Below are 26,590 nucleotides of genomic sequence, written 5' to 3'. Positions count from 1 at the left end.
GTTTGAGATACTCGAGCCTGACGTCATTTTCTCGATGCATCTCGAGGCACGCTCCAATTGAAACTCAGCCAGGACGAATATAGCAGAAACAGAAATGATTGTAAACATTGAACTCGAGCTGTTAGCGTGGCTCAGTTGGCGAAATATCATCGTTAGGCGGTATTCTCTGCTACGTTTCGTGGTGGTTCGAATCTTATCTTCAAATATTTTTGTTTGTTCTTGTTTTGCAATCGGAGTTTCGGCTACCAAACACACACCTGTTCGTGCAGAAAAAACCAGATCGCTAATAGAAGTAATTGTAACGTTACTGAATATACAAAATAACCAATAGGCCTAGATAATAAAATCTCTTCCACTTGAATACATGCAATATAAACCAATCATAATGTAAACAAACCTGATTACCTCGTGGCCATGTCATCAGATCAGTTAGCTTTGTATCTGTATTGCACTGAAAATAGTACTCATAATAATGTTATTTGTTCTACGTCCGTCGTAAATGCTAGTTCTTGACAGACGCCTGGGTGTGGGAATTATGTCCTGCAGGAGTTCTGTAACATGCTGGAAGCCAACGACATGGAATTGTTACCTTTAAAACAGTAGGTACACTGGCAGAACATATTGAACACACTGTGATAAAAATGTACGTGTTTCGACAGAGGGTTATTGCACTACTCTGTGTTTTGTATTGTACGTTTTGGTTATTACATATTACAGGCTTTGCTACTCTGGGTTTTGTGTTGTACATTTTGGTTATTGAATATTGCAAGCCATTTCTCTGTTGTGAAGGTATTTTCACAGAAATAAGTTTGTTTGCGGTAACAAAACCGAATAAATCATCGTTTAATTACCGGTTCTACTCTATAACGAGCCACCAGCGACCACGGGTACCTTCTACTTGTCGATGGAGTTCGGCTTCATCCTGTATATGTGCCTTCAGGTCCGATAATATTGTGGCTGGTCTTGAATGATCCTTTTCAAGGAAACGATCTATTTGTTACCATACTTACATAAAAGTATCGATAGTCCAGAAGGAGACTTAACCCGAGAATGAGTCCCTCTTCGGATACATGCACACATATACCAGTATATGCCATTACCGGTATATTTTACTTCCTGTTCAAATTATTACACAACTCGATGCGTCGTAAAAGAAATCGTTTCAATAAAATGTTAAAAGTATTTCACACTCTTCATTGCTATTTATTTCACATACCCAGTCCCCGAACCATAGGAACTAATCAATGAAGAATAAAATATCTTACCTAGCCGAGAATCGAATCCAGAGACCCTTGGACGAAACGCCAGTACCCTAACCATTTCGCCACGGAAGCAGACAGTGATTAAATAAAATGCAGGAAGTAGAGGTAGGTAAGTTGACTGCGAGTAGATTATAAAGTAGTTGGCGTATCGTCATTAGTTGTTATAATGATGTTATTTGCTTCACGTCCCACTAATTAAGGTTTTCGGAGACGTCATTAGTTGATCAGCAGGCGAAGTATAGTCGAGGGATAACATACCGCATGCGCATGATGTCCCGATTTAAACTTCGAGGTAGGATTACGAGTCATGGGCTAACGATACGTTTCCCAGCACTGCCTCGAGACAAAGAGCTCATGCGCCTGAGGTCACTATACGAAATCGAGATAGCATTATGAGGCACGTACTGCATCGCTTGCTCAGAATGCATCGAGAGCTTTGCATCACGGACCCATCACTACGATTCAGCACTACGGTGTAAGTGCACCAAGATAAAGTGTGCGGATAATATGGTGAGCTTAAAATGCACTCATTGCATAAAACATAATATGCTGGTGATTTTAAGGGTAGGGTGTAATTTATTGTAACGCAGTCCTGTAAACAGTACTTTAGTTAGTGATGGTTAAACTGATAATTTATTCCCCTTAGTTATTAAAATAGGGGCTGCCTGGCCGAGGCGATAAAGGCGTGCTCGGTTCGCCCGGAAGGACGTGGGTTCAAATCCCCGTCAGGAAGTCGTAAAATTTAAGAAACGAGATTTCCACTTCCGGAGGTGCATATGGCCCTGAGGTTCACTCAGCCTAAACCAAAAATGAGTACCAGGTTAATTCCTGGGGGCAGAGGCGGCCGGGCGTAGAGCTAACCACTCTACCCCATCACGTGCCGAGGTTAACAATGGTGGAAGCCTTTACCTTCCACTCTTCCAAGGGCCTTCATGGCCTGTACGGAGGTGACTTTGCTTTGCTAAGTTATTAAAATGCTGTTGTTCCAGAATCCTTGTTGTTGCTTGGCCTAACACTAGGTCATCGTCCCGTTGCAGAATCCAAAATGGACAGTAAGTAGAGGGTCTGTTGCTTCACCTTTCTGCCTCTCTCTTCTTGCTCTTAAAGACATAATTCAGCCAGAATATACAGCTGGATAATTCAATGAAAACGTATATTTTATTAATTATCGAATGCATCGCGTAAAACTAATATACAACAGAGATGAAAACTAATTTTTTTATCAAACACCTTCCTCTTTTCCCACACCCTAGTGGGGTTCTTGGAGTAAACTGTGTTGCACATGTTAATAAAATCATGTTAATGTTTTTACATTCCACTAACTATTTTTTGACAGTTTTCGGAGTGCTTAGTTGCCGAAGTTTGTCCCGCAGGAGTTCTTTTACATGCCAGTAAATCTACCGACATGAGGCTGATGAATTTCAACACTCTCATATACCACCAAACTGAGCAAGGATAGAACCTGCCAAGTTGAGGCCAGAAGGCCAACGCCTCAACCGTCTGAGCCACTCAGCCTGGCAAGCAATTTTAATTACGAGTTCATGGGGATCATTTGAATTGAATTATAACACCACAGATGAGATTGGAAAGCTTGGGCTGGGAAGGCAGCGGCCATGGCCTTAAAAGTTCAACTCTCACGTTTGCATGGTGTGAAAATGGCAAACCAGGAAAATAATCTTCAGGGCTCCCGATGGTGGGGTTCGAACCTACTATCGCCCGAACGCAGTGTAACATCTATGCGGCCTGTACTGTGCAGCTAGCTCGTTTGGGTCCTATGTGGTTTAATGCCACGTTAGGATAACGATGTCCCTTTGGTGTATCATTTCCATTTTTTTCCTTTACCTATTAACTTAAGGAAATATGAAAGGTGTTAAATTGTATATGTTATCATAGTGTATTTATGGGCACAGTAAAGCAAATACCTAGCTGTCAGAAGAATGTGGAGGAATTTTGTATTCAATAGCTAGCTCATGTTTCGTGCGTAGCGCGAATTGAACACTGCAGGTTCCAACTGGCAAATGAAGCCAAGAAGTACTTGTCCGATTTTCAAGATGATCAAGGCGCTGAATTGATCGTTATTGTATGTTTAAATCTAGGTATAGAAAGCAGCGTAATTCTGTTTGAAAAAAAAGTAACATTATCTCCGCAGATATTGACACCATGAAAAAGTACTGGAAGTCTGATTATGAGCTTGTTTGTACCATTACTGGAAGTGAAAACAGAATAGCAATATCTTTAACTGTTCATGAGTTATTTGAAGTGGACAACTTAGCTGAATAACCCTGTATAAAGTTTTCTAAAACACTGAGTAGGCCTACTGCGATTTGAACAAAAAATAATGGGGCAAATAATATGCCCATCAAGTAAGATATAGTGTCAGATTTGATGCTTTGATTTATTATCATGCTACTTAAGTTTTAAATGTGTGGATGCTGTGTATTTATAAAGAATTAATATTGCAGGCATAAACATGTACAAAACTATTAAAATACTAGCAGGCTTCTAAATAGTAAAATACAAGAAATGACAGGATCAGACACTGTAAGGGCGGAAGAAGCAAGCCAAGGACCACAGTTCAAACTCGCCCCATAAAACACAAATAGAGAACCCCACACACCAGGCATGTGGAAACTATTACCTATCAGTCCAGCACTGTCCCTGATGTGCTTTACACGTGTTAGTGGTGGGGGTAAGGTTTGGCAGTGTTCAGCTATTGGTGGTGGGAAGGGAGGGGTGTTGGCATTGTACCAACACTGATTCAAAACAGCTGATTGCAAGCTTTTACCGTTTACCATTAATTTATAATGGATTCAATATCATTTCCCTTCTGTTCTTAAAATACGATGTTGGTAATGTTGCACCAAGACTTTGTAAACAGGTCTGAAAATACAACAGCCTGGTCTAAAACAAAGGTTTACTTTTTTGTGCTTTAATATACGTCAGCATGAAAATACGATGTGGTTGCAGAATGTCATGAATGGGCAAAGTCTGTCTTTTATTCATAACAACAAATAAACATCTTACTCAGTATAATTAAGGTTCATTTTTAATTATAATATTTTGTTTTAGGATGGATGTGTATAATGTGCTATGCATGAAATCAAATAGACCCAAGTACCTTTATTATTGAATAAGTTGTGGTAGTCTTTATGAACTTGTTAAAATGTAAGGATATTATGACAATTTATTAATCAAAACAAATCAAATCAAAATCTCTTTATTTGCAAATGAGGTGTCTACCTCGGTTGCAAATGGTACACTAAAATACATTATTGTCAAGCACTAAATTTTAAATTAACAAGAGACGTAGAAAATTTTCCTAGAATACAATATTATACAATTTACGCTAATAATTTGTTCTATTAAACACACACATCATCCTTAATAAATTTATATTGTTTACAAAATTCTACTTATAATATCTTACAAACATAGTCAACTCATATACAGTATGTGAAATTACTTCTAATAATAATATACAACTGGTATAAGATTAAAATTAACATTGAATTTATTTACATATTTATATTTTACCCATTTTGGAACCTAAGTAGCATAACGACCTGCTGCGTCTTAACCAGAGCCCCTTTTGCCACCACTTTTCAGAGTTCCTGAAGAGCCTTCAGAGCTACCGTAGCGGTCCCAGGGCCCTCGAAGTCCCCACTGTACTTCACCCCTACAGGCAGTCCCCTACTTGGGCTGTCCAAACTCCATAGACCAGGGGATGGAATTAATTTAATCACACACATTTTTTATTTACAATATCCTGCACTGGTCGAATGCCCTCTAACATTTCATTTATTTTCTCTGTTGTTTATTCTCTTCTTGAATATCTGTACAGATTTTGGAAAAGGATCAAACACTACCCCTGATAAACTGTTCCACTCTTTCACGCCCTTCCCAATGAATGAAAATTTACCCCTATCGCTTCTGCTAAAATTCCTTCTAATTTTGTACTTGTGGTCAGTTCTACCAATATAATTATTTTCCAACTGAAGCCTCTCACAGATATCTCTCCATGCTTCTTCTCCTGTATAGGCTCTATATAATCCTATAAGTCTAGTTTTCTCCCTTCTCTTACTTAAAGTTTCCCAACCAAGTTCCTTTAACATTTCTGATACACTACTCTTTCTACTGAAATCCCCTGTTACAAACCTTGCTGCTTTCCTCTGCACACCATCTAGTTCTTTTATTAGGTATTCTTGGTGAGGATCCCAAACACTGTTTGCGTATTCCAATAATGGACGAACCATACTTAAGTATTTTTTTCTTTTAATTCTTTGTTGCATCCTTTAAGTAGCCTCATTATGACATGTAACGATCTGTATGCTTTCCCAACAATGTCATCAACATGACCCTTCCAGTGCAAATTACTTTCAAATCTCACACCTAAGTATTTGCACTTGCCATCTTTAGGGATAACTACCTCATCCGAAGTATATTCAAATTCAGTTTTAAAGCTCCTGTTTGTAAATGTTTTAACAGTTGATTTGCCTCCATTAATCTTCATATTATTTTCTTCAACCCATTCTTGGATACTCTCAAGGTCCCTTTGTAATTCTGAGCAATCCTCAATGTTATTTATTTCCCTATAAACAATTATGTCATCTGCAAACAATCTTATTTTCGATGTTATATTGTTCCCTAAATCATTTGCGTGTATTAAGAAAAGTAATGGACCGATTATACTACCCTGTGCAATTCCCTTCCAAATTTTCTCTTCCTGTGATACATTATTTCCTACTTTGACTTTCTGAACCCTTGAATTTAGAAATGTTCTTATCCAACGTATAACCCTTACGTCCAATCCTATTCCCTCCAATTTCTTTAATAATATTCCATGTTCCACTCTATCAAAGGCTTTGGAAAGATCTATGGCTATGCAATTTAACTGGCCTCCTGAATCCAACTGATCTGATATGTCCTGCTGAAATCCCACCAGTTGTGCCTCGCAAGAAAATTTCTTTCTAAATCCATACTGGCTCCTCATGAACCAATTTTTATCATCACATATCCCTCTGATGTACTTTGCTATTAAACTCTCCAGTATTTTACAAACTATACTGGTCAGGCTGATTGGTCTGTAGTTCTGTGGTTTCCTTTTATCACCCTTTATCAATCTTTATGATATGTTGGTAAGTCTTCATAGACCTTTTCAATCAATTGCCCTTAATTTATTACAAGAAAGTGACATTTCTTGTGGTTCATGTCATACCTAATTGGCCTACATGGGTGGAGATTCCTTTTTGTAGGTTGATATTTCCTTAAATTGTGATTTAATGGAAAAAGCCTGTGGCATATACTTCCTTTTATGATCCTTGGTCAGCCAAGACAACCACTGCCTAGCCAGATGGCCTGCCTCCAGGCTGAGTAGTTCACTGCTCACGTATGTCAGCCTTGTGTCACTATATTTACTGGCACATAAAATAATTTCTGCTGGGAAAAATTCAGGCACCTCGCCGTCTCTGAAAACCATCAAAGTAGTTTGTGGGGTGTAAAACCATTAGAATCCTCATCGTCATTTGTATTATTACTGGTAGCATGTACCCTCAGTTTTGCCCGCATTTATTAATTCAACCATTACACCATTTATACACTTTTAAATTTATTAATTCACATAGTTTTCATATAAATTGTATGGAGTACATTATTTTATTTTAATTATCATTTCACCCCTTCTCACCCCCATGTCTATGGGGACTGAACATGGACTTAAATAATATCCAGAGTGTTCCTATTTATCTCAGCGACCCCAGTAACCATGAATTATACATTAATATTGATCATTTTCTATTACTTTTATATTTCACCCACTTTCCACCCCTGAACCTAGGGGTGTCTTATTCTACAGAACTCTCTTTCCAGATAGTAAGTCTTATATACACCAAGTTTGGTTGAGAGCTGTATTAGATCATACACAGTACACACATATGTCTGTAATTTCTGTCATTTTGGACTATTTCTTTTTCACCCCTTGTAACCGCCATTCCAGTTGGTGGTGAGATTTCACTTAAATGGCATCCAGAGTGTCACAGTTCACCTCAGCAACCCTGAAAACTGTGGATTTGACACAAATATTGGTTGTTTATATTCATTACTCTTATATTTCATCCCCTCCTCTAGGGGTGCGAGGGGTGTCTTGCTCCCACAATATTTTTTCCAGATAGTAAGACATATTTTTACCAAGTCTGATTGAGAACCATGCTGGAACATAAACACATTCAGCCATAATCTCAGTCATTTTGGACATTTCCTTTTTCACCCCTTCTCACCCCCCGTCCCTAGACCTATAGGAGCTGAACTTGAACTTAAGTGATATCTGGAGAGTCGCTATTCATTTAAGGGACATTGAAAACTATGGATTTGACACTATTTTCATTAATTTTTATAACTCACCCCTTCCCACTCTCCCCAACCCTAAGGGTGCTAATGGTGTCTAATTCAGATTCCTTTGTGGTCGTATGCACAACAACTCACTAATGTTCATTGCAATCAGATTTATTGGTATAGAAACGCATACGGGATGAACAAAGCAACATTCATTTTTATATACACAGATTATTATTATTGTTGTTGTTTGAGTCATCAGTCCATAGACTGGTCTGATGCAACCCTCCATGCCCCCTTATCCTGTGCTAACCTTTTAATTTCTACATAACTGCTGCATCCTATATCTCCTCTAATCTGCTTGTCATATTCATACCTTGATCTACCCCTACCATTCTTACCCACTACACTTCTCTCAAAAATGAACTGCACAAGTCCTGGGTGTCTTAAGATGTGCCCTATCATTCTACCTCTCCTTTTCGTCAAATTTAGCCACAACGATCTCCTCTCACCCATCCGATTCAGTATCTCTTCATTCGTGATTCAATCTACCCATCTCACCTTCAACATTCTTCTGTAACACCACATTCCTTCATCACCTGACTTTGTACGACTGCAATCCATTACTTTTATTTCGGACTTTTTTATTTTCATCTTGTACTCCTCACCCAAGACTCCGTCCACACCATTCAGCAACTTCTCTTTCTTTCCGAGCTAGTTATCGTCCATGTTTCACTTCCATACAATGCCATGCTCGAGATTAAAGTCTTCCGAAACATCTTTCTAATTCCTATATCAATGTTTGAAGTGAGCAAATTTATTTTCTTAAGAAAGCTCTTCCTTGTTTGTACTAGTCTGCATTTTATGTCCTCCTCACTTCTGCCGTCGTTAGTTATATTACTACTCAAGTAACAAAATTCATCTACTTCCTTTAAGACTTCATTTCCTAATCTACGAAGGCCATCTGGAAAGTGGTACCCATTTGCACAATAAAGACACAGGAGTAAATATTAACAAATATTCACATTTTTATTGGAGAGAGCATACTTTACACTACTTCTCCACATAATCTCCAAGCAAATTTAGGCATTTGTCATAACGTGGGACGAGTTTTTGTATTCCAGCGTCATAGTCCTCCGCTGCCAGCGCATTGAGATATGTAGTCACGGCTCATTTAAGTTCTTCATCGCTGTCAAATCTTTTTCCCGCTAGAAAGTCTTTAAGCTTCGTTGAGCTTGGTTTGGTTAGTGAATGAGCATGATGCCACTCCATTGACTGTCGTTTACTCTCAGGTGATGCATAACAAACCCATGTTTCGTCCCCAGTAATGATGCGAGTCAGGAAAGAGTCTCCTTCATCAGAATAACGTCCCAGAACGTCAGTGCTGCAGCCATACGCTTGGTTTTGTGCTCCTCTGTAAGCATGCAAGGGAACCACCTTGGACAGATTTTTTAATAATGCAGATGGTCTTTGACAATTTCATGAACCATTGTTCGAGACACATTAGGAAAATGTTCACACTTTGACAATTTCATGAACCATTGTTCGAGACACATTAGGAAAATGTTCACAGAGTTCATCAATTGTGATGCGCCGACTGTTCCTCACGCATTCGCCTACTGCGCTCAGCAGTTGGTCTGTAATGACAGATGGTCTCCCTGAACGCTCCTCGTCGTGTGTATTCCCCCTCCCCAGGTTGAAGTTGCGACACCATCGCCGAACAGACAACTCGTCCATCACATTGTCTCCATACACCTCTGTTAATTGGCGATGAATATCACAAGGTCAAACGTTTTGTGCATTAAGAAATTTAATCACGGCCCTCACTACACAACTGGCGGGGTTCTCAATTTGTTTAAACATTTTAAACGATCACAGACACAACACAGGCAATGCTAGCGTCACGCAACCTCGCACAGAGCAGGCAGACAAGCCACTGACGCGGTCTGACCTTGCCCAGCGGCTACCCGAGTCGTCAGCGCTTCATGCGGCGCTAACGGGTACTACTTTCTGGATGGCCCTCGTGGTATTTCCTGCATAACCTGACTTCGTACGACTGCAATCCATTACTTTTGTTTTGGACTTACTTATTTTCATCTTGTACTCCTCACCCAAGACTCCATCCATACCATGCAGCAACTTCTCCAGATCTTCTGCAGTCTCAGATAAAATAATAATATCATCGGCAAATCTCAGGGTTTTAATTTCCTCTCCTTGGATTCTGATTCCCTTTCCAAATTCCTCTTTGATTTCCTTTACTGCCTGTTCCTTATAAACATTGAAAAGGACGGGGGACACACTGCAACATTGCCTCACTCCTTTCTGAATTGCTGCTTCTTTTTCATAGCCCTTGATTCTTATCACTACACACTAATTTTTACATAGATTGTAGATAATTCTTCTTTCCCAGTACCTGATCCCGATCACCTTCAGAATCTCAAATAGCTTGGTCCAATCAGCATTATCAAATTACTTCTCTAGATCTACGAACGCCATGTATGTTCTTAATTCGATCCCCCAAGATCAGACATAAGGTCAGGATTGCTTCACGTGTTCCTACATTTCTTCTGAAGCCAAATTGATTTTCTCCCAACTCAGTTTCAACTTGTCTTTCCATTCTTCCATAAATAATATGTGTTAGAATTTTGCAGGCATGAGATACTGGCCCCTTTATTCCCGGTCGGCTCAGCCGGAGAGCAAGAGTTCCAGACATGGACCGTTCGCTGTCAGGCTTTGCTTATTTTAAGAGGGCAGGTAAGACTTAAGGACTGATGACAATTGAAAAACAAATGCTTGAAACAATAGGTTTGACATGTATTACAACTAGCACTTCATATAACACAAAATAACAAAATTTAACAATTTAACCTTGCTGATATTGGTTCTGATTTCTTCTCCAAAGGTTGTCTGATACACTACAACTTCCTTCTCCAACCATAATGAAGCCTGCATTTTACTGAAATGTAAATAAAATAACAATTAGCCCACATCAGGCTTGAAAAAAAAATTATTGTGGGAGAACCTCCTCCTTAACAGTAGTTGTATTATCAGCAAATTAGAAAATTAAACAAATATTTCTAAGAAAAGATATCTGACAATCTGTTAAAAAAATATCCTCACTGAATTGTGAAATAATTGTCCTTCCATGGATAGCTTTAGATGCGAAGTGTAGGACAAAACTAACAAGCATATATGAGGAGTGGAGAGTCCGTACATGTGTTTTGTTTGTAACTTAATGATAGCTATTGTGACCGAAATACAAATTGTTGTCTATTTACCTGGGCACTCCAGCAACCTTGTTGAAAAGTGAATTTGTAACTACTACAGCGATAATAGCTCCCCCTCTCATTGCAAGCCCATCCAGATTAGAAGCAATGTCTTGTCACTCTCCAAAGAGTACAGATAAGCTTTGTAGGTTATTTTATTTCACAGTTTTTGAACCGAATACTGAACTTTTGATGTGTGAGTATTTTTGTTTATTGAAAGCATGAATGGTATTCAGATATGTTTGATTACCCAAATTAAAAGAACTAAATAATAATGCAAAAAACTTTGGCTGTACCTTAATTAGGTCCATGATAGTTATCTTCCCAATCCTACCCTTTTCCCATCCCTCATCACCAAAATCCTTTTGGTGTGTTAAACCAGTAGCAAAACAGAATTACTTAAAAACAAGAAATTAATGAAACAAATTGCTGAAAATGCCAACAATGGGGCAAAGTTGGAAAAAATTACCTAACTATGAAAAATGACAAAAAGTGGCTTAACCCTGCAGTGCTTACATGCAAACTCATAGCCGACATGCTGCTACTTTTCTCTTCCCTCCATGTGTCCTTTACTTTAGGAGACATTATTTCAATACCTTCCCGTCAAGAGTTCCCATGCATCATTCTCTCATTTCGCTTCATTCTGTGCCATAGTGTTGAAAAATAGGTGATGTGGACTGACAGTCCAGCATGACTTTTGCCGTGTAAGATAATTGTTGCTGCTTATGAAAGTATTGTAAGTGGGCTAATTTTGTAGGTAGTAGGAATTCAATTGGCGGTTTTTATTTCTATTTTTGTGGTTCGTGGGTATATGGACAGTGTTTTATTGCAGGTTAAAGCAAATAATCCAGACGACCCCATGCCATGCAGGAAGTTCCTTCAGCGCTGGTTCTATGAACTTGTTCCGGAACATGTGTGAAACTGAGCTGCCTTAAGTACTCTGCCTAGTAATATTCCATCAAGGATCTGTGAAATTTTCAAAATTGAACCCAGAGGATGTCCTCGGAAGAATTCCAGCCACAACAAGGGTCGCTATGCTTACTGTAATAGGAAGAGGAACGGACCTACCAGGTACAGTTGTAAGAAGTGCGAAAAATATTTGTGTCTCCAGCATGCGACTATTATGTGCTCCGTATGCTTGGAGAATGTAGAAAGTGACTAAAATGTGCTGAGAGGAGTTAATTCTTTATTAGGTATTATGTGTTTATCTGTGATTGACTATCTTCTGGGTCGTTAGTGATTATTCCTTTAACATTGTTACAACATTTTTGATTTTGTATATACTTTTAGAATGATTTCACATATTTAAAATTAAAAACATTTAAGCTCTTTAGGCCTTTTCAATCATGTAATGACCAAAGTTTCATCCCGATGTAGCAGTGGGCTTATCAGTGGGATTGCTAGACCTTCCCAAGACTCCTATATAGGACGGAAGCATGTGCCTCCACTTATAAAAATGCCTGCCTTTGGTCTTTTATATCCATCTTTTTTTTATATTTTTAATTGGTTACTGTACCTCAAAAATGCATTTTCTGTGTTAGTTTTATGTTGACATAACGTATGTGCAGCAGACTACTCACCGCACAAAATGCAGCGCGACGACCACAGGGTCCATGGTCAGGATTTATGTATGAGATAGCAATGTGTATGATTCACCAGTTAAATGATGATGTCATCAAAATGCAGCGCTTTCAGGTTGAAGTCTTTAATATTGCAAACTAGCTTTTTTATAATGGCCAACATACTGTCAGCTTTCACTGAATTTCTAAGAAATATATTAATTTTTTCATTTAGACTTTCACGGCCCGTGAAACTATTCATGAAGTATATTTTGGGCTTATGCCGTGTAATTAATTATAAACACACTCTACGCGTTTCAAAAGGAACCTTGCCTTTCTTCATCAGGAGTCAACAGAGAAATGAAACAAGGCATTAGAGTTCGCTAGGAGAAAGCAACAAGGAACTTAAAATGGTGCCCTAAGATGTAAAAGGGGACGCCATTTTAGCCCCATGCTAGAGACAATGAATGGCAACAGTAAAGCATCATTCTGTAATGGATCTGATAATAGGTAGCCATGATTCACTAAGATTGTAGCCTGTATCGTGGTTGAAATTATCTCGGTGTTTACGTATTTCAACTGCCTCCCTGATAATTCTTGGGCGATATTGCTTTATACGGGCAAGAACTTCCACTTCTTGGAAGAAGACATCATGGCATCATAACCTGATAAATCAGCTATTGCTGATCATACCTTAACAGCTGGTTTGAAATTGTTTGAATATATTTTTTGAAGTAAAGATATAGCTCCTTTTATATTTCTGTACCCTGTACAATAAAGTTTGTTCTTGGTTGGCATGTAACAAGCCCACCTAATATGAGGATAAAGTTGGAATTCAAGACAACAAATTGGGGCAAATATAGGAAGAGAAATTAAGGATTGGAGTAATTTGTTTGATACATTTCCAACTTCTATGAAATCCTGTAAGAACAGACCAGATAAACAATCGGTGAGGAATCTGCCACCTGGGGAACAGCCCTAAATACATCGAGTCATCCAGTTTATACGATCTGACTACATGGTTGGTCAGTTTAAATCCAGTTAGTGGAAAAAAAATTGGCCAGCAGCGTAACCACTCTGCCTGGATTCGATTCCAAACCTCTCTGCAGCGTTCATACAGAGTGAAAGCATTCAGCGTTGTTGTTAGTGATTCGTCTATCAGGTGGAGATGTTAAGCCTTCAGCAGATCTCTTACAGGAGTAGGCTATGTGCCATCAGCGGTTTTCACCCTCTGCTACCTCTTTATGTTCTCACAGGTAAATAAGTAATTACATAGCATGCAACAAAATTTATAGTCTTCAGACAAATAAGAATTTTCAAATTGGCGCAATCAAGAAGTCTGAAAACATTGAGATGTGCAATACACTGACTGGCAAAATTAATGGATCACTTGAATTTTCTTAGGAAAAAGCATATTAAATTCTGAAACATTTGTTTTGTTATTTACATTGATTATTTTTGTGAAAAATTTAAGTTGTCTGTCTGCTATTGCTACCCTTAATTTCATAGATAATTTTCACAATGTACATAATAAAACAAATGTTTCACAATTTAACATGCTTTTTCCTCTGAAAATTCAATTGATCCATTAATTTTACAGTCAGTATAAGTTCAAAATTACCTTCAGCATCTATGATGATTCAGTCTCATGCCAGTGTTTCTTCAGCAGTACAGTAGATTGCTCTATGCTGTCTTCATGTGTAGTGTCTCAAGTGCTATCATAAACTTTATTCTCTGTTTATACAAGCCGTTCAACAGAATGTCATACCTTCAATGCTTTCAGTCTGTCTAGACTGTAACTTATGAAAAAGTCAGACTATCTGGGATTTGAAATTCTATCTCATAGCAGACAATGTAACACTTTTTCCATTAGAGATATACACTAGGCTAAATGTGAAAAGACCCCCTGTGGGTTGGGGATGCAAAGAATACATCCACAGTATCCCCTGACTGTCATAAGAGGCAACTAAAAGGAGCGACCAAGGGATGATTGAATTAGAACCATGAAACTACTTGTGATTACTACCATCCCGCGGTAAACACCATGGGTCGCCTTTACTTGCAACTAGTATCACTATGTTATGTACACAATAGGTTTGTGATTAGCAGCAGCAGAGAGTGGTCCACTGTGGGTTTCCAGTATCTGTAATTAGTATCATTGTGAGAAACACCATGGGTCTGGGCGTTGCCTATGTTTAGTACCACTATATTAGTGACGCCGTTGGTCTGGGTTGCCTGTGATTACTACCCACTGTATGAGGAACACCACGGGAATACTGGCGCCCGTGATTAGTACACCTAGATGAGGATCACCATGGGTTTGCGTTGCGTATGAGTGGCGCCATTATGTGAGAAACACCGTAGGTCTGCGTTACCTGTGCGACTTACAATACTTGTGAGTAGTACCGTAATGTGTGGAACACCATGAGCCTACGCTACTTTTGATTAGTACCACAACATGACAAATACCATGGTTCTACTTTACTAGCAATAAGTACCATTATGAGGAGCCGTTGACCTGGATTTTGGACCCCTTTAGACAACAAGCATCCTCGATTCACGATTGTGCTTTAGAAGCAGTCCCTTAGTCAGTAATACTATTGTTTATGGTAGTTTCTGGGTTGGATCCACTGATTGTTTTAAATTCATATCCATCCATTCATTCTTCATCACATTTTTCATTCTGGTCAGTGGATGATTTTGAACTTTTTAAATTGTCATTATATTGCACACCATTAGGAGCCGATGACCTGGATGTTAGGCCCCTTTAAACAACAAGCGTCATCATGAAATGTGAAAAGAATATTGAAATGCTACAGAAAGATACTGTTGTTGATTGATTTTCATAAGCAGCTTTCTATAGTCATTTGATCCACACAAACTCTACGAAAGGAAAGTGCTCCTTTATTTCAGGCTGGACTTCACTCTTCATGACATCTTCATCAAATGTTTGATTATTGGGATTGGAATTGAAATATTTTTTAGCTCTGCCAGAATATATTCTGAAACATCTGTGAGCTCTGTTGTTTAGGAGTGAAAAATTCCCAAAAATGTTCATAAACATCTCCATGAAATTCATACCTACGACTGTTTCATCTGCGATTACAGCTACAAATTTTGCTTCAAGTAAATTTACTTTTTTGCAGCACACTTCAGTTATACATTATTTTATTTATGCTCCTTTAAACACTGTTATTGTCAACATATTTGTTCACTGTACTGGCGCATGGATAGGTCCATTGTCAGTTCAAGAGCACAACAATCTGTTATTTTAGGCAGACAGTACCTGTTTTCTTTTCCTCTTTGTCATTCAAGTTCTTCTTTATAAGCAGAGCTCATCTGGTATCCAATGTTGACTGTTCCAAGTTTAGCAAGATCCAGAATAAATATTGTAAGAACCCACTCACAGAGCCAAAGGAAGCGAGAACACTGATGAAATGGACGTATGGTTTCTTCATTAAGATTGAGAAAGGAACGTCCAAAATAGATCAAAAAGTCAATGTAGAAAACCAAACTCATAAATTATCACATATTGCAGGCACCAGGAGGAAAGGCTATGTACTCATTCAGGGCCACAGACTGTGTGAAACTCAAAATTACTACAGTCCTTTTGACTCTACAAATTAGGTGCTTGTTTGTAAACGATTGAAAGGTAGTTTTTGAATGAATTTCATTTTAGCAAAGATAATATTGAATAATTACTGTGAAACGGTTTCTAAGCACTACAAGAAATGTTACTGAAAACTCAGGACTGATATTTAATTATATAGTGTCTTAGAAACATGAAAACTAATAAATGGTGGTGTTTGAAAAGGAAATAGAAGCCTTAGCCAGCCATTGTTCTTAACAGGTGAAGGGTTTTATTCTTCCTTATGTGTTAAACCACTACAGTGCAGTGCTACCATGATTGGTTTGTTAGCTTCCATTTTAATTCAGTTTTGTTGGAAAACGAACACCATCAGGCATCCTTGTTTGTAGAGATTTTCTGTGGTAATGTGTAGCAGCCATTGTTAGGAGCTGTCTATTCTAAGTAACTTAACTTTTCCGGCAATCAGCATATTAATTATGCTTTGGGTTGATAGTTAAATTAATGATGATAAAGAAGGTAAAGTAATACTTCTGTAAGGAATACAGTACTAATTTTTACCACCAGTAATGTACAGTATACTCAAGTTTGTAATCCCTTCCAGTAAATATTAACTTGAATATTTATAGAAATACAGCTTATTATCTTTCTCTGTCATATCATGATCCTCCTTGATATTTTTTGTGAGAATTATCCATGTCGTTCTGTCTTATGCGCTGGCAGCTGTAGGACCTGAGACTGTTGCCGTGGTCTTCTACTAGGTATGGGACTGAATACCTCCACCTCTATGTCCAGTGTGGCCTAAGAACTGCAGGTGTTGTTGGAGACAGAAAGTGGACAACTTCTCCTTAATTTTCAGTTCATTTAAAATTAAGACATTGGCGTTCTTCTCCAACACCACATCTCAAAAGCATATATTTTCTTTCTATCTGATGCACGAACAGACAATGACTCCACACTTAAAGAAAGATAAAAAAAGATATGTGACCTAGCTGTACCTTTACTGACTTGGAAGGCAGACGGTTTTTCCGATGGGATTAAGTTGCGACATTGCCTTCTTTGCTATTACGATTCTGGTCTTTTTTTTCCTTGCTACAACTTCCATTGCTGGTATTGTTTGAACCATGGCTTATGAATTCTGACGCACTTCTAAGGCTCCCAGAATTGCATCTTCCAGAACATTGGTTATTTCTGTCTGTATAATAGTTGAGGCTATCACAGCCAGTGTTTCAATGTCTTTATTTTCTGGGTTTGTAGGCTATGGTCCAGGAGCATACAGTATGATGATACCAACATTTCACCAAAAATTGCGTTTGGCATGTCCAAGGGTTCCAAATGCCTTCGATGGCTACGAAGTTCTCCGCAGAATGGAGTGGTGCCTCATTTCCACACCAATAAACAATGCGGTGCACTGCTCGCCTATTGGTCCACCGTGTGGGAGGCGGTCTCTGATAGACTGTTCTTTGGCCAATGATTTCAGCAATATGGAGTTGGTCGACCTGCCTTGATGGTGAAAGGCAACTGATCACCCATTGCTTTATCTGCCCTGCCATGGCTACTGTATCCTCCAGAATTTGTAGTTTTCAGGACTGGAAACCAGGCTCTGTTGACCTATTCAGATTCCTCATTGCAGTTGAAGCTGTTGGTGTGACCCGGTATTTCAATGGCTTCCCTTTGTAGCCGAGTGTGATGAGACACATGCCGGCCCCTTGGTGTAGGGGTAGAGTGCCTGTCTCTTACCCGGAGGCCCCGGGTTCGATTCCCGGCCAGGTCAGGGATTTTTACCTGGACCTGAGGGCTGGTTCGAGGTCCACTCAGCTTACGTGATTTGAATTGAGGAACTATCTGACGGTGAGATAGCGGCCCCAGTCTAGAAAGCAAAGAATAACGGCCGAGAGGATTTGTCGTGCTGACCACATGACACCTTGTAATCTGCAGGCCTTCAGTCTGAGCAGTGTCAGTATCCAGTATTCGGGAGATAGTAGGTTCGAACCCCACTGTCAGCAGCCCTGAAGATGGTTTTCCGTGGTTTCCCATTTTCACACCAGGCAAATGCTGGGGCTGTACCTTAATTAAGGCCACGGCCGCTTCCTTCCCAGTCCTAGCCCTTTCCTGTCCCATCATCGCCATAAGACATATCGGTGTCGGTGCAACGTAAAGCCAATAGCAAAAAAAAAAAGTCTGAGCAGCGGTCGCTTGGTAGGCGAAGGCCCTTCAAGGGCTGTAATGCCATGGGGGTGATAAGACATAGTAGTTGACAATACTTTGGTTTTTGCTGTACTGTATGTCGTGGCCTGTTAGCATCGAGTGTTCAGCAACTGATTATCTTTTGGCGTGTCCCAGCCAGCTGTGCTGATTGTTCTCCTTCACTCGGGTAACAATGCTGTGTTTGGTAGTTCCTATGTACACCTGGCCGCAGCTGCATGGGATCTAGTAAACACCTGCTATGGACAGAGGATGGTGTTTGTCTTTAGCAGACCTTAGCAATTCGTGGGTTTTCTTCGTTGGGCTGTATATGGTTTTTACCCCATTGGACTCCAGTAGACTCCCTTTAGCTGTTTTAGCTGCCGGCAGCTTTTCTTCTTTCTCCATGGTTGTTGGATGTCTGGGATGGAGTGCTTGCTGGATGTCTTTATGACTGTACCTGTTAGCACGTAGGGCCGTATTGTGATGGCTATGCTCCTCGTCTACGTGCTGTGGTTGACAAATTATTCTCGTACAGTCAGCTAGTATCTTTATCACTCCATATTTTTGTCGTGGGTGGTGGTTGGACTTCTTCTTTTCTCTCTATAGTGAATTGAATATTGGTGTTAATGCTGTCCAGTTGCTGTTGAAACCACTGTAGTTGTTCATCTCTGTGGTTCCAGATTAGAAAGGTGTCATCTACATAGCGAAGCCACACCTTAGAATTTAGTGGTGCTGTCTCTAGTGCTGTTTACTCAAACTTTTCCATGAATAAATTTGCGATCACCAGACTCAGAGGACTGTCCATTGTGACACCATCGATTTGTTCATAGAAACTGTCATTCCACAGGAAATAACTTGTGATGAGGCAATGATTAAGCAAGTTGGTGGTCATCATCATCATCATCGTTGACCAACTCCAGTTTCCCAGGTGTGGTATATGAGCCTCTTCCATTTTGTTCTGTCCATGAACCATTCTTCATTCACAATCCGCTCCCAATCCTGACCTCTCTCCTCTACATCCTTCTTCACTAAGTCTGTCCATTTTTCTCTAGGTCTGCCAACTGGTCTCTTTTCCCTGATTTCTCTTTCATACTCCTTTCTTGCAGACCTGTTGGCACTCATTCTTTTCACATGACCAAACCACTTCAGTCTTGCCTTTTGGATCTTCTGGAGTAAGGAGTCTTCTAGTCCTACGTCTTCTCTGACTTTTTGATTCCTCATTTTATCCCTCCTGGTCTTCTGGATCATTGTGCATAGGAACTTCATTTCTGCTGCTTGGAGTTTCGACTTGTCCTTTCTTGTTAATGTAGCGGTTTCCAGGCTGTATGTGAGGATAGGGGTGTAGTATGATTTATACAATGTCATCTTGGTTTTGAGTGGTACTTGTTTATCCTATAGTAGCTGTCTTACTTGGAGGTAAAAATGTATTGCTTTGCTGATTCGACTGTTTACTTCATATTTAGCTAAGTTATCCTTGGACATTATACTACCCAAGTACTTAAATTCTGTGACACTGTCCACCTTAGTGCCATTTAGCATGATTTCTGGCTGATTGTCATCCTTCAGTACCTTCAACACCACCGTTTTAGCCTTGTTTATGTTTAATCCATATCTCTCAAACTCCTGACTCCACCCCTGCAGTCTCTCTTCTACATCTTCCTCTCAGTTACCCCAAATTACTACATCATCTGCAAATGCAAATGCTTTTAAGTCTTGTTGCACCTTTTCTTTTAGCGCCTTTAATATGGTATCCATTACAGTGATAAATAGTAGGGGCGACAAAGCACTACCTTGTTGTACTCCCCTTTTTGTCCCAAACCAGTCTGACAGTCCAGAACCGACTTGTACACAGCTTCTGGTTTTTTCGTAAAACACCTTAACTTTTGAAATTAGACTGTCTCGAACTTCGAGCTTTCTCAGGCACTCCCAAATAAGCTCCCTTGGTATGCTGTCATAGGCCTTTTCGATGTCAAGGAACAGTAGATATAAAGGCTTCTCTTTTTCCCATTGTTTTTCCATCAGCATCCTGACAGCAAATATAAGATCTTTTGTTGATCTTCCAGGCCTAAAGCCATATTGTTCCTCTTCTAAAAGTGGATCTACAATTTCTCGTAGTCTATTCTCTATAATTTTTTCCAGAATTTTTAGTCCATGAGAGAGTAGAGTGATGCCAAGGTAGTTGGTACAATTCTGTCTGCTGCCTTTCTTGAATATAGGTACAATTATACCTTTCTTCCAGTCTTCTGGGATGGTATTTTTCTGCCATACTACATTTAGTAGTCTATATAGCCATTGGATTGCTGGGGTTCCTCCTGCTCTTAACATGTCCACACTTAACTCATGTATTCCTGCAGCTTTCCCATTCTTCATACTTTTAAGGCTCTTCTCTATCTCCAGCCATGTGATTGGTGGCTCCATATTTTTACTGGGCTCTTCACTTTTTCCAGATTCTTCTCTGTTTTGAATTACATTTGATGCCTCTCCATTCAGGAGCTTGTCAAAGTAGGTTTTGAATTCTCTCCTGATTCCATCTTCCTCTCTTACTACTGATCCACTGTCCTGCTCTACTACCTTGATGTCTGCTAGGTTATTTTGCTTGTTTTTAATTACTCTGTAAAGAAGTTTCTTGTTTCCTCTGCTGTCCTCTTCCAACTTTTCAACAAACTCATTCCATTTTTTCTTTTTCTCTTCTCTTACTATCCTCTTAGCTGTAAGTTTTTTTGCCCTGTAGAGTTCCTGTAGTTTAGTTATTTCTTGGCCACCTGGATCTTGTGCATCTCTTTGCTATTCTTTGTCTAGCATTTTTTTTGCCCAATTTGTCTCTTTTATAGCCAATTTGACTCTGTCATTCCACCAAGGTGTCTCTTTTTCTTTCATGTCGATCCTGTTACTCCAGACAGGTCTTTAGCTTCATCCACCAAGTATCCTTAAAAATTTTCCATTCTTCTTCTACTGTATTCATTTTCCCTTTTGGTAAGTGTCTCCATATCCTTATTTTATACTCTTCCTTCAGCTTGGCTTCTTGTAATTTCCAAGTCTTCACTTTAAGTTTTCTTTTTATTTTCTTCGGGGTTGTGTTAGCCACATGATTTAGGTCTGCAATCAATAATCTATGATCACTGTCCGTACTCTCACTGGGGATAACTTTGACATCAGTTACATATTTCCCTCCTCCTTTGTTAGTGATGATATAGTCGATGAGAGACTTATGTTTTTCATTCCAGCTATATCTTGTTATCTTGTGGCTGTCTTTTCGGAAGAAGGTATTTTTGATGATCAATCCATTTCTTCTGCACAAATCAAGCAGTTGTTCGCCTTCTGCAGTTCTGTTCCCAAACCCATGTGGTACAATGATTTCCTCATAACCAAGTCTGTCTGTCCCAGCTTGTACATTTAAGTCCCCAATGATGATGACATTTTCTTCATCAATTATATCTTCTAGATCTTGACAGAATTGTTCCTTCTCTTGAGCACTACATCCAACCTGTGATGCATATACCTGCACTACCCTGTAATTTGTGGACTCCAGCTGCATAGATAATTTAATGATCCTATCATTCTTATAGGATTCTTCGGTAATGGTGTCCATGTCTTTTGTTATCAGGAAAGCTGCACCATTTCTGGCCTCTTCCTCGCATCCACTCCATACTAATTTGTAGCCATCTCTGAGAATCTTGCTACCTGCCTCAGGAAAAATCATAGTGTGATGTGGTCCAGGGCATCCTGATAAACAAGTCTTGAACTTCCAACAGGACATTCTGCATGCCACACAGACCACTTTATAGAAAAGCTGAAGAATATCCAGTGAGCACTCCTTTCCTGACTTCCAACTACCATGGAGAAAGAAGACCAGCGGCAGGTAGCTAAAGCCTTTTTGTCATATATTTGGAAGATAACTGAAGGCTATTGGATTCCCAAGGGGTAAAAACTATATATAGGCCAACAAAAAAATTCACAAATTGCTAAGTTCTTCTAAAGACAAGTGCCATCCTTTCTCCCCAGCAGGTGTCTACAAGATCGCTGCAGCTGTGGCAAGGTGTACATAGGAACTACCAAACGCAGCATTGCCACCCGACTGAAGAAGCACAATCGGCACAGCAATGTCATCAGTCACTGAATACTTGCTGCAAACAGGCCAAGACATACAGTACAGCAACACCGAAGTACTGTCAACTACTGTGCCTTATCACACCTGAAACACACCTACCTACAGCTTAAACCATGAGGAGGAATCTGAATGGCTGAACAAAGCTTGGTTTTCAGTCTTGAAACCTTTAAATCCTGGAGGACACAGTAGCCAGGACAGGTCAGAAAAAGCAATGGCTGATTAGGTGTTTGTTTCCGCTAAGGCAGGTTATCCAATATTGTTTCAATCATTGCCTGAAGAACAGCCAGTCAGTGCTCCCCCATCACCACGGCGGGCCAGTAGGCGAGCACACTGCACTGTCTATATAACGAGGTGGAATTAACACACAACTTAATTCCAGTAAGAGTTTCGTAGCCTTCAAAGTCATTCATAACCCTTGAAAACATTGAACGCTAGACCATCATATGCTCCTGGAAAATACAGACATTGTTTATTTCTGTCCACTTTCATTGTTTTTGTTTCCTGCCAGTTGATCTCCAAACCCAATTTTTTTTTTACCTCCAACTCATTTGAGTAGAATGGCTAACTTTTACTCATCTGTTGTGATGAAGGTAGTATCATAGGTGAATCTCAAGTTTGAATTGAGCCATAGAGCCAAAATGGTATAACTCAATTTTTCCCAATTCTGAGAAATGAAAGGTTTCGCTTTTCTCTACATGTAAATTCGTGCTTTATAGTACTTCATGATTCATTTGATGAAATGTACAAGTGAAATTTAAAATTCACTAAAGACATTTAGTTATTTGTACCTTAAATTATTTTATATAGTCCCTCAAAGTTAGGGTACCACTTTTCCTGTCAGGAATTTACTCATAGTGAAAAGTAAAATGGTATAAATCAAGAGTTATGCCACATTTCCTTATAAATGTTTTGGTGAAGTTGAATGCAAGTAAAGGATTAAGGTGTGTTTTTGACCTCCAGTATAGTAATTTACTGTATTTATGTAATAATTCTTAATGAAACGTAATGTGTTACAGTAAATGTGAAATTGCACTTATGACTCCTGTTATGTATTTTTCTTTCATGGATTGAGTTAAAATAATTCGTTGTTGTTGTTAAATGCTAGAATGCTACCTACTCAGCCTGGTGTTATAGTTCTGCAGTATGTCCACCTTTGGATTTTAAATAAATTGCATATCTTAATTTCTTAAAATGATATTTTTGTCATGCTAAAGTTTAAACTGGCTTTACAATAGAGCATGTCAGTTTATTTTATTTCACTGTCTACATCATCTTCCTCTGCTAGAGGGTAAACAGGTCCAGGTCCAGATTCCACTGCCAAACTTGCAGTTACAGGTTATTATCCTCATGATTTTTTCCTGTATTGAAAGTTATTCATATAAGAAATAACAAAGGTATTTTACTGTTCCACCTTGCAGTTGTCAAGTGGTTGAAGAAAATGTGGTGGACCGAGGTACGTATGGGAGAAGGCTCATCACGTCTCTCTTTTTGCCTCAGTGACAGGTCGCACAGCATTGTTGAGAGGGATGAGTTGAACAGCAGACAAGCAAGGGTAGCCACGAGCATGATGTGAAGTTGTAATATCCAAAGTTTTTAAAGGGATTCCTTGTATAAAACGAGATGTCGACAGGCTTTCTGGAAATAAAACCACCGAACATGAAGCCTTATAGGACTGTAGTACTCTCATCACTCTTTCGACCTCTAGTCATAACACATTTTAACATCTGAATCATCTTTATAGATTGGAGATTACAGAGATTTTACAAAAACTATGAAGCTATTTTAAACATGAATTACTTCCATGTATTATTTGCATGTTGGATACTCTCATACTTATAGTACTAATTGTTTTCAGATCAGTGATTTAGAAGGCCTCAGTCATGAAACTTAAAGAGGAATCAGGGAACTACATGCTGATCAGAATCACATTGAATCGATCACAGTTCTGAACTACTCAAGTTTTATCAATAACTTCACAAAGCTCAGTCTTCGGAGCAACAACCTCAGATCGGTAGGCATGCGAATACTAAATTTTGTTCTTGGTTCTTCCTTAACTAGGATGGAGTGTGAGTATGATGATCCAAAGTGAAATATATTGCCAGCATAAATGGGCAATATTCTCAGATTGCCAAACTGTGCAATTTTCCTGAGACATGAAGCAGGTGGAACTTGTAAGTAATGATTATTCTTCAGATGTCTTGTTTCACCTTATGCAAACTAGAGGTGTACACATAATACACATATTCAGCTTCTATTTCCAGTTCTCTTCTGGGTCAGGTTATGAGTTACAGACCTCCATCATTGTCTGTCTCTACACCACTCTTTCTTGGTTCTACATTTCTTTTATTTTTCCTCCCCTCTTTTCAGTACTCTCCACCTCTTTTGATGCCTACCTTGTGGTCTCTTTCCTATTGGTGTCTCTGTAAATACTTTCTTTGGACCTCAATCTTCTCCCATTCACATCATGTGTCCATACCATTTCAGCTTGCTTGTTTCTAACCTATTCTGCAGTTTTGAAACTCCCGTCTTCTTTCTAATCTGTTCATTTATGACTTAATCCTTTCTGATTCTGTATTTTCTTGTCTTCCCTATGATACACCTAAGGAATTTCATCTTGGCCACCTGAACTCTACTATTATCACATTACCAGTTGCATATGTTCATATCGATGCTTAGTAGGTAGAACGTTGGACTTCTTTGAATATCATTGTAACAACTTTGTTTCACATTATCCCCTTGACATTCTGATAAAAGTAATTTCCTTACTATCTCTCTTTCAAGTCTCCTCAGCTATCTTCCCATCTTCTCTGATTACACTTTTCAAGTATTTCAAAATTTGCACAGCATCGGTTGGTTTTCCATTTACTTCTAAATACTCCTCTCTCCTTCCTTCCTTCCTTCCTTCCTTCCTTCCTTCCTTCCTTCCTTCCTTCCCTTACTTGCTCTCTCGCTCACTCAAGCCATATTGTTCTTCCTATTTTCTTTTCTGATATCATCCTCTAACTTGCCTTGGATATCCTCTTGCATAATTGGATTGTTATACCCTTATCCCAGTCTGCTGGAACTTATTTTTTCATCTGTATCCCTATGAATAATCCATACAACAATTACGCTCTGTTACGATTTTATATCTTCAGCATAGATCACTTCTAAAACACGATTTCTCGAAGAAAGGAGAGGAGAGTCTCTCTCAATCATATGACAGAGCACAAAGTTTATGTGTCAGGCCAAGCAGAGTAAACTGGAAGCATGCACGAGGCAGTGCACAGTTAGTCGCGCAGAACACAAATCAAGGCCCTTCCCAAGAGGTATACCGTAGTAGGAACATAGAAATGAAAGGGGGGCACAAACAAAATAAATAACCCAAAGGTATCAGGTTTTAAGAATCATGATATATATTGTAACAACTTCTAAGAAGGCTTATAAACATGATACATAACAATTATATTTCACAAATCTTTGGTATTGGTCAGGTACTGGACACAATGGGCGTCTTAGATGAATAAGTTAAGATAATAAGACGTACGAGCTAGTGCTTTGAGAGAATTACAGACAGATAACTTGATTTGAATAGTTACAATAGTACAACATCGTAACAGGGTGGCACCTTGAATATACTTTAAAAAAAAAACACTACTAGTAGAATGATATATACAATAAAGATTGGGATAGCAATGCGTAGAAACCACCACATTAGTACTTGACAATATTTATCCCCCGGTAACGAATTTCATCACAGTAGAAGAAGAAGTTGGCAACAATTTTAAGACCTTTAAATAGTAAGAACACCTATGAAAATTCGCAGACCATTACAAATCTTTCCTAGTGTATTTTAAATATCTCATAGAAGAAGAAGAATACGAAGTAACAAGGGCATATACCGGTAAGAGGAGAGGTAGGGAAAATGGATGAAGAGAAAAAAGAAAACAAACCACAGGTAAGGACATTAAGAGTACAGGCAAGGATCAGGCTGCAAAACCCCGCTGAAGTTTAAGTTCATTACAACACACGATGTAGTGTTTTAGCTCGCTTATTGGTCGGCCAAGGATAACTCCCCAATCACAGTTGTTAATGTTCACAGAAATGAAAGATGAGCTCCATAATGTAAGTAGTGTCCAAAAGGGGCCGAAATTGTTAGAAGCTCAATATACGTAACAAAGTCTCATGGAGCTACAAGAATACCAACATGAACTAGTAAAATAAAACATGAGTCTGCTCACCCAGCAAGACGTAGACAGTTTCCACAGGTTGAATAAGTCAGCACGGACCAGCCGCGGACAATGTAAAACTCCCAC

General features: G+C 39.1%; 1 long non-coding RNA gene across 3 annotated transcripts in view; it reads left to right on the top strand.

The window, feature by feature from the left end:
* The first annotated feature begins 1,640 nt into the window (after positions 1-1,640).
* Positions 1,641-26,590, top strand: part of LOC136863316 (uncharacterized) — a 67,312-nt gene continuing 42,362 nt past the window's right edge. For 2 of the 3 annotated variants that reach the window (XR_010859197.2, XR_010859198.2), the window contains exons 1-2: positions 1,641-1,772; positions 11,688-11,926. This is a non-coding gene — a long non-coding RNA (uncharacterized lncRNA). Of the gene's footprint in view, positions 1,773-11,687; positions 11,927-21,791; positions 22,047-22,189; positions 23,104-26,590 lie in introns of those variants that run through there. The other variant, XR_010859199.2, reaches the window with a different exon arrangement.

This window comes from Anabrus simplex, chromosome 2, assembly GCF_040414725.1.
Source record: "Anabrus simplex isolate iqAnaSimp1 chromosome 2, ASM4041472v1, whole genome shotgun sequence".
NCBI lineage: Eukaryota > Metazoa > Arthropoda > Insecta > Orthoptera > Tettigoniidae > Anabrus > Anabrus simplex.
This window is presented reverse-complemented; position numbering and strand designations above follow the sequence as displayed.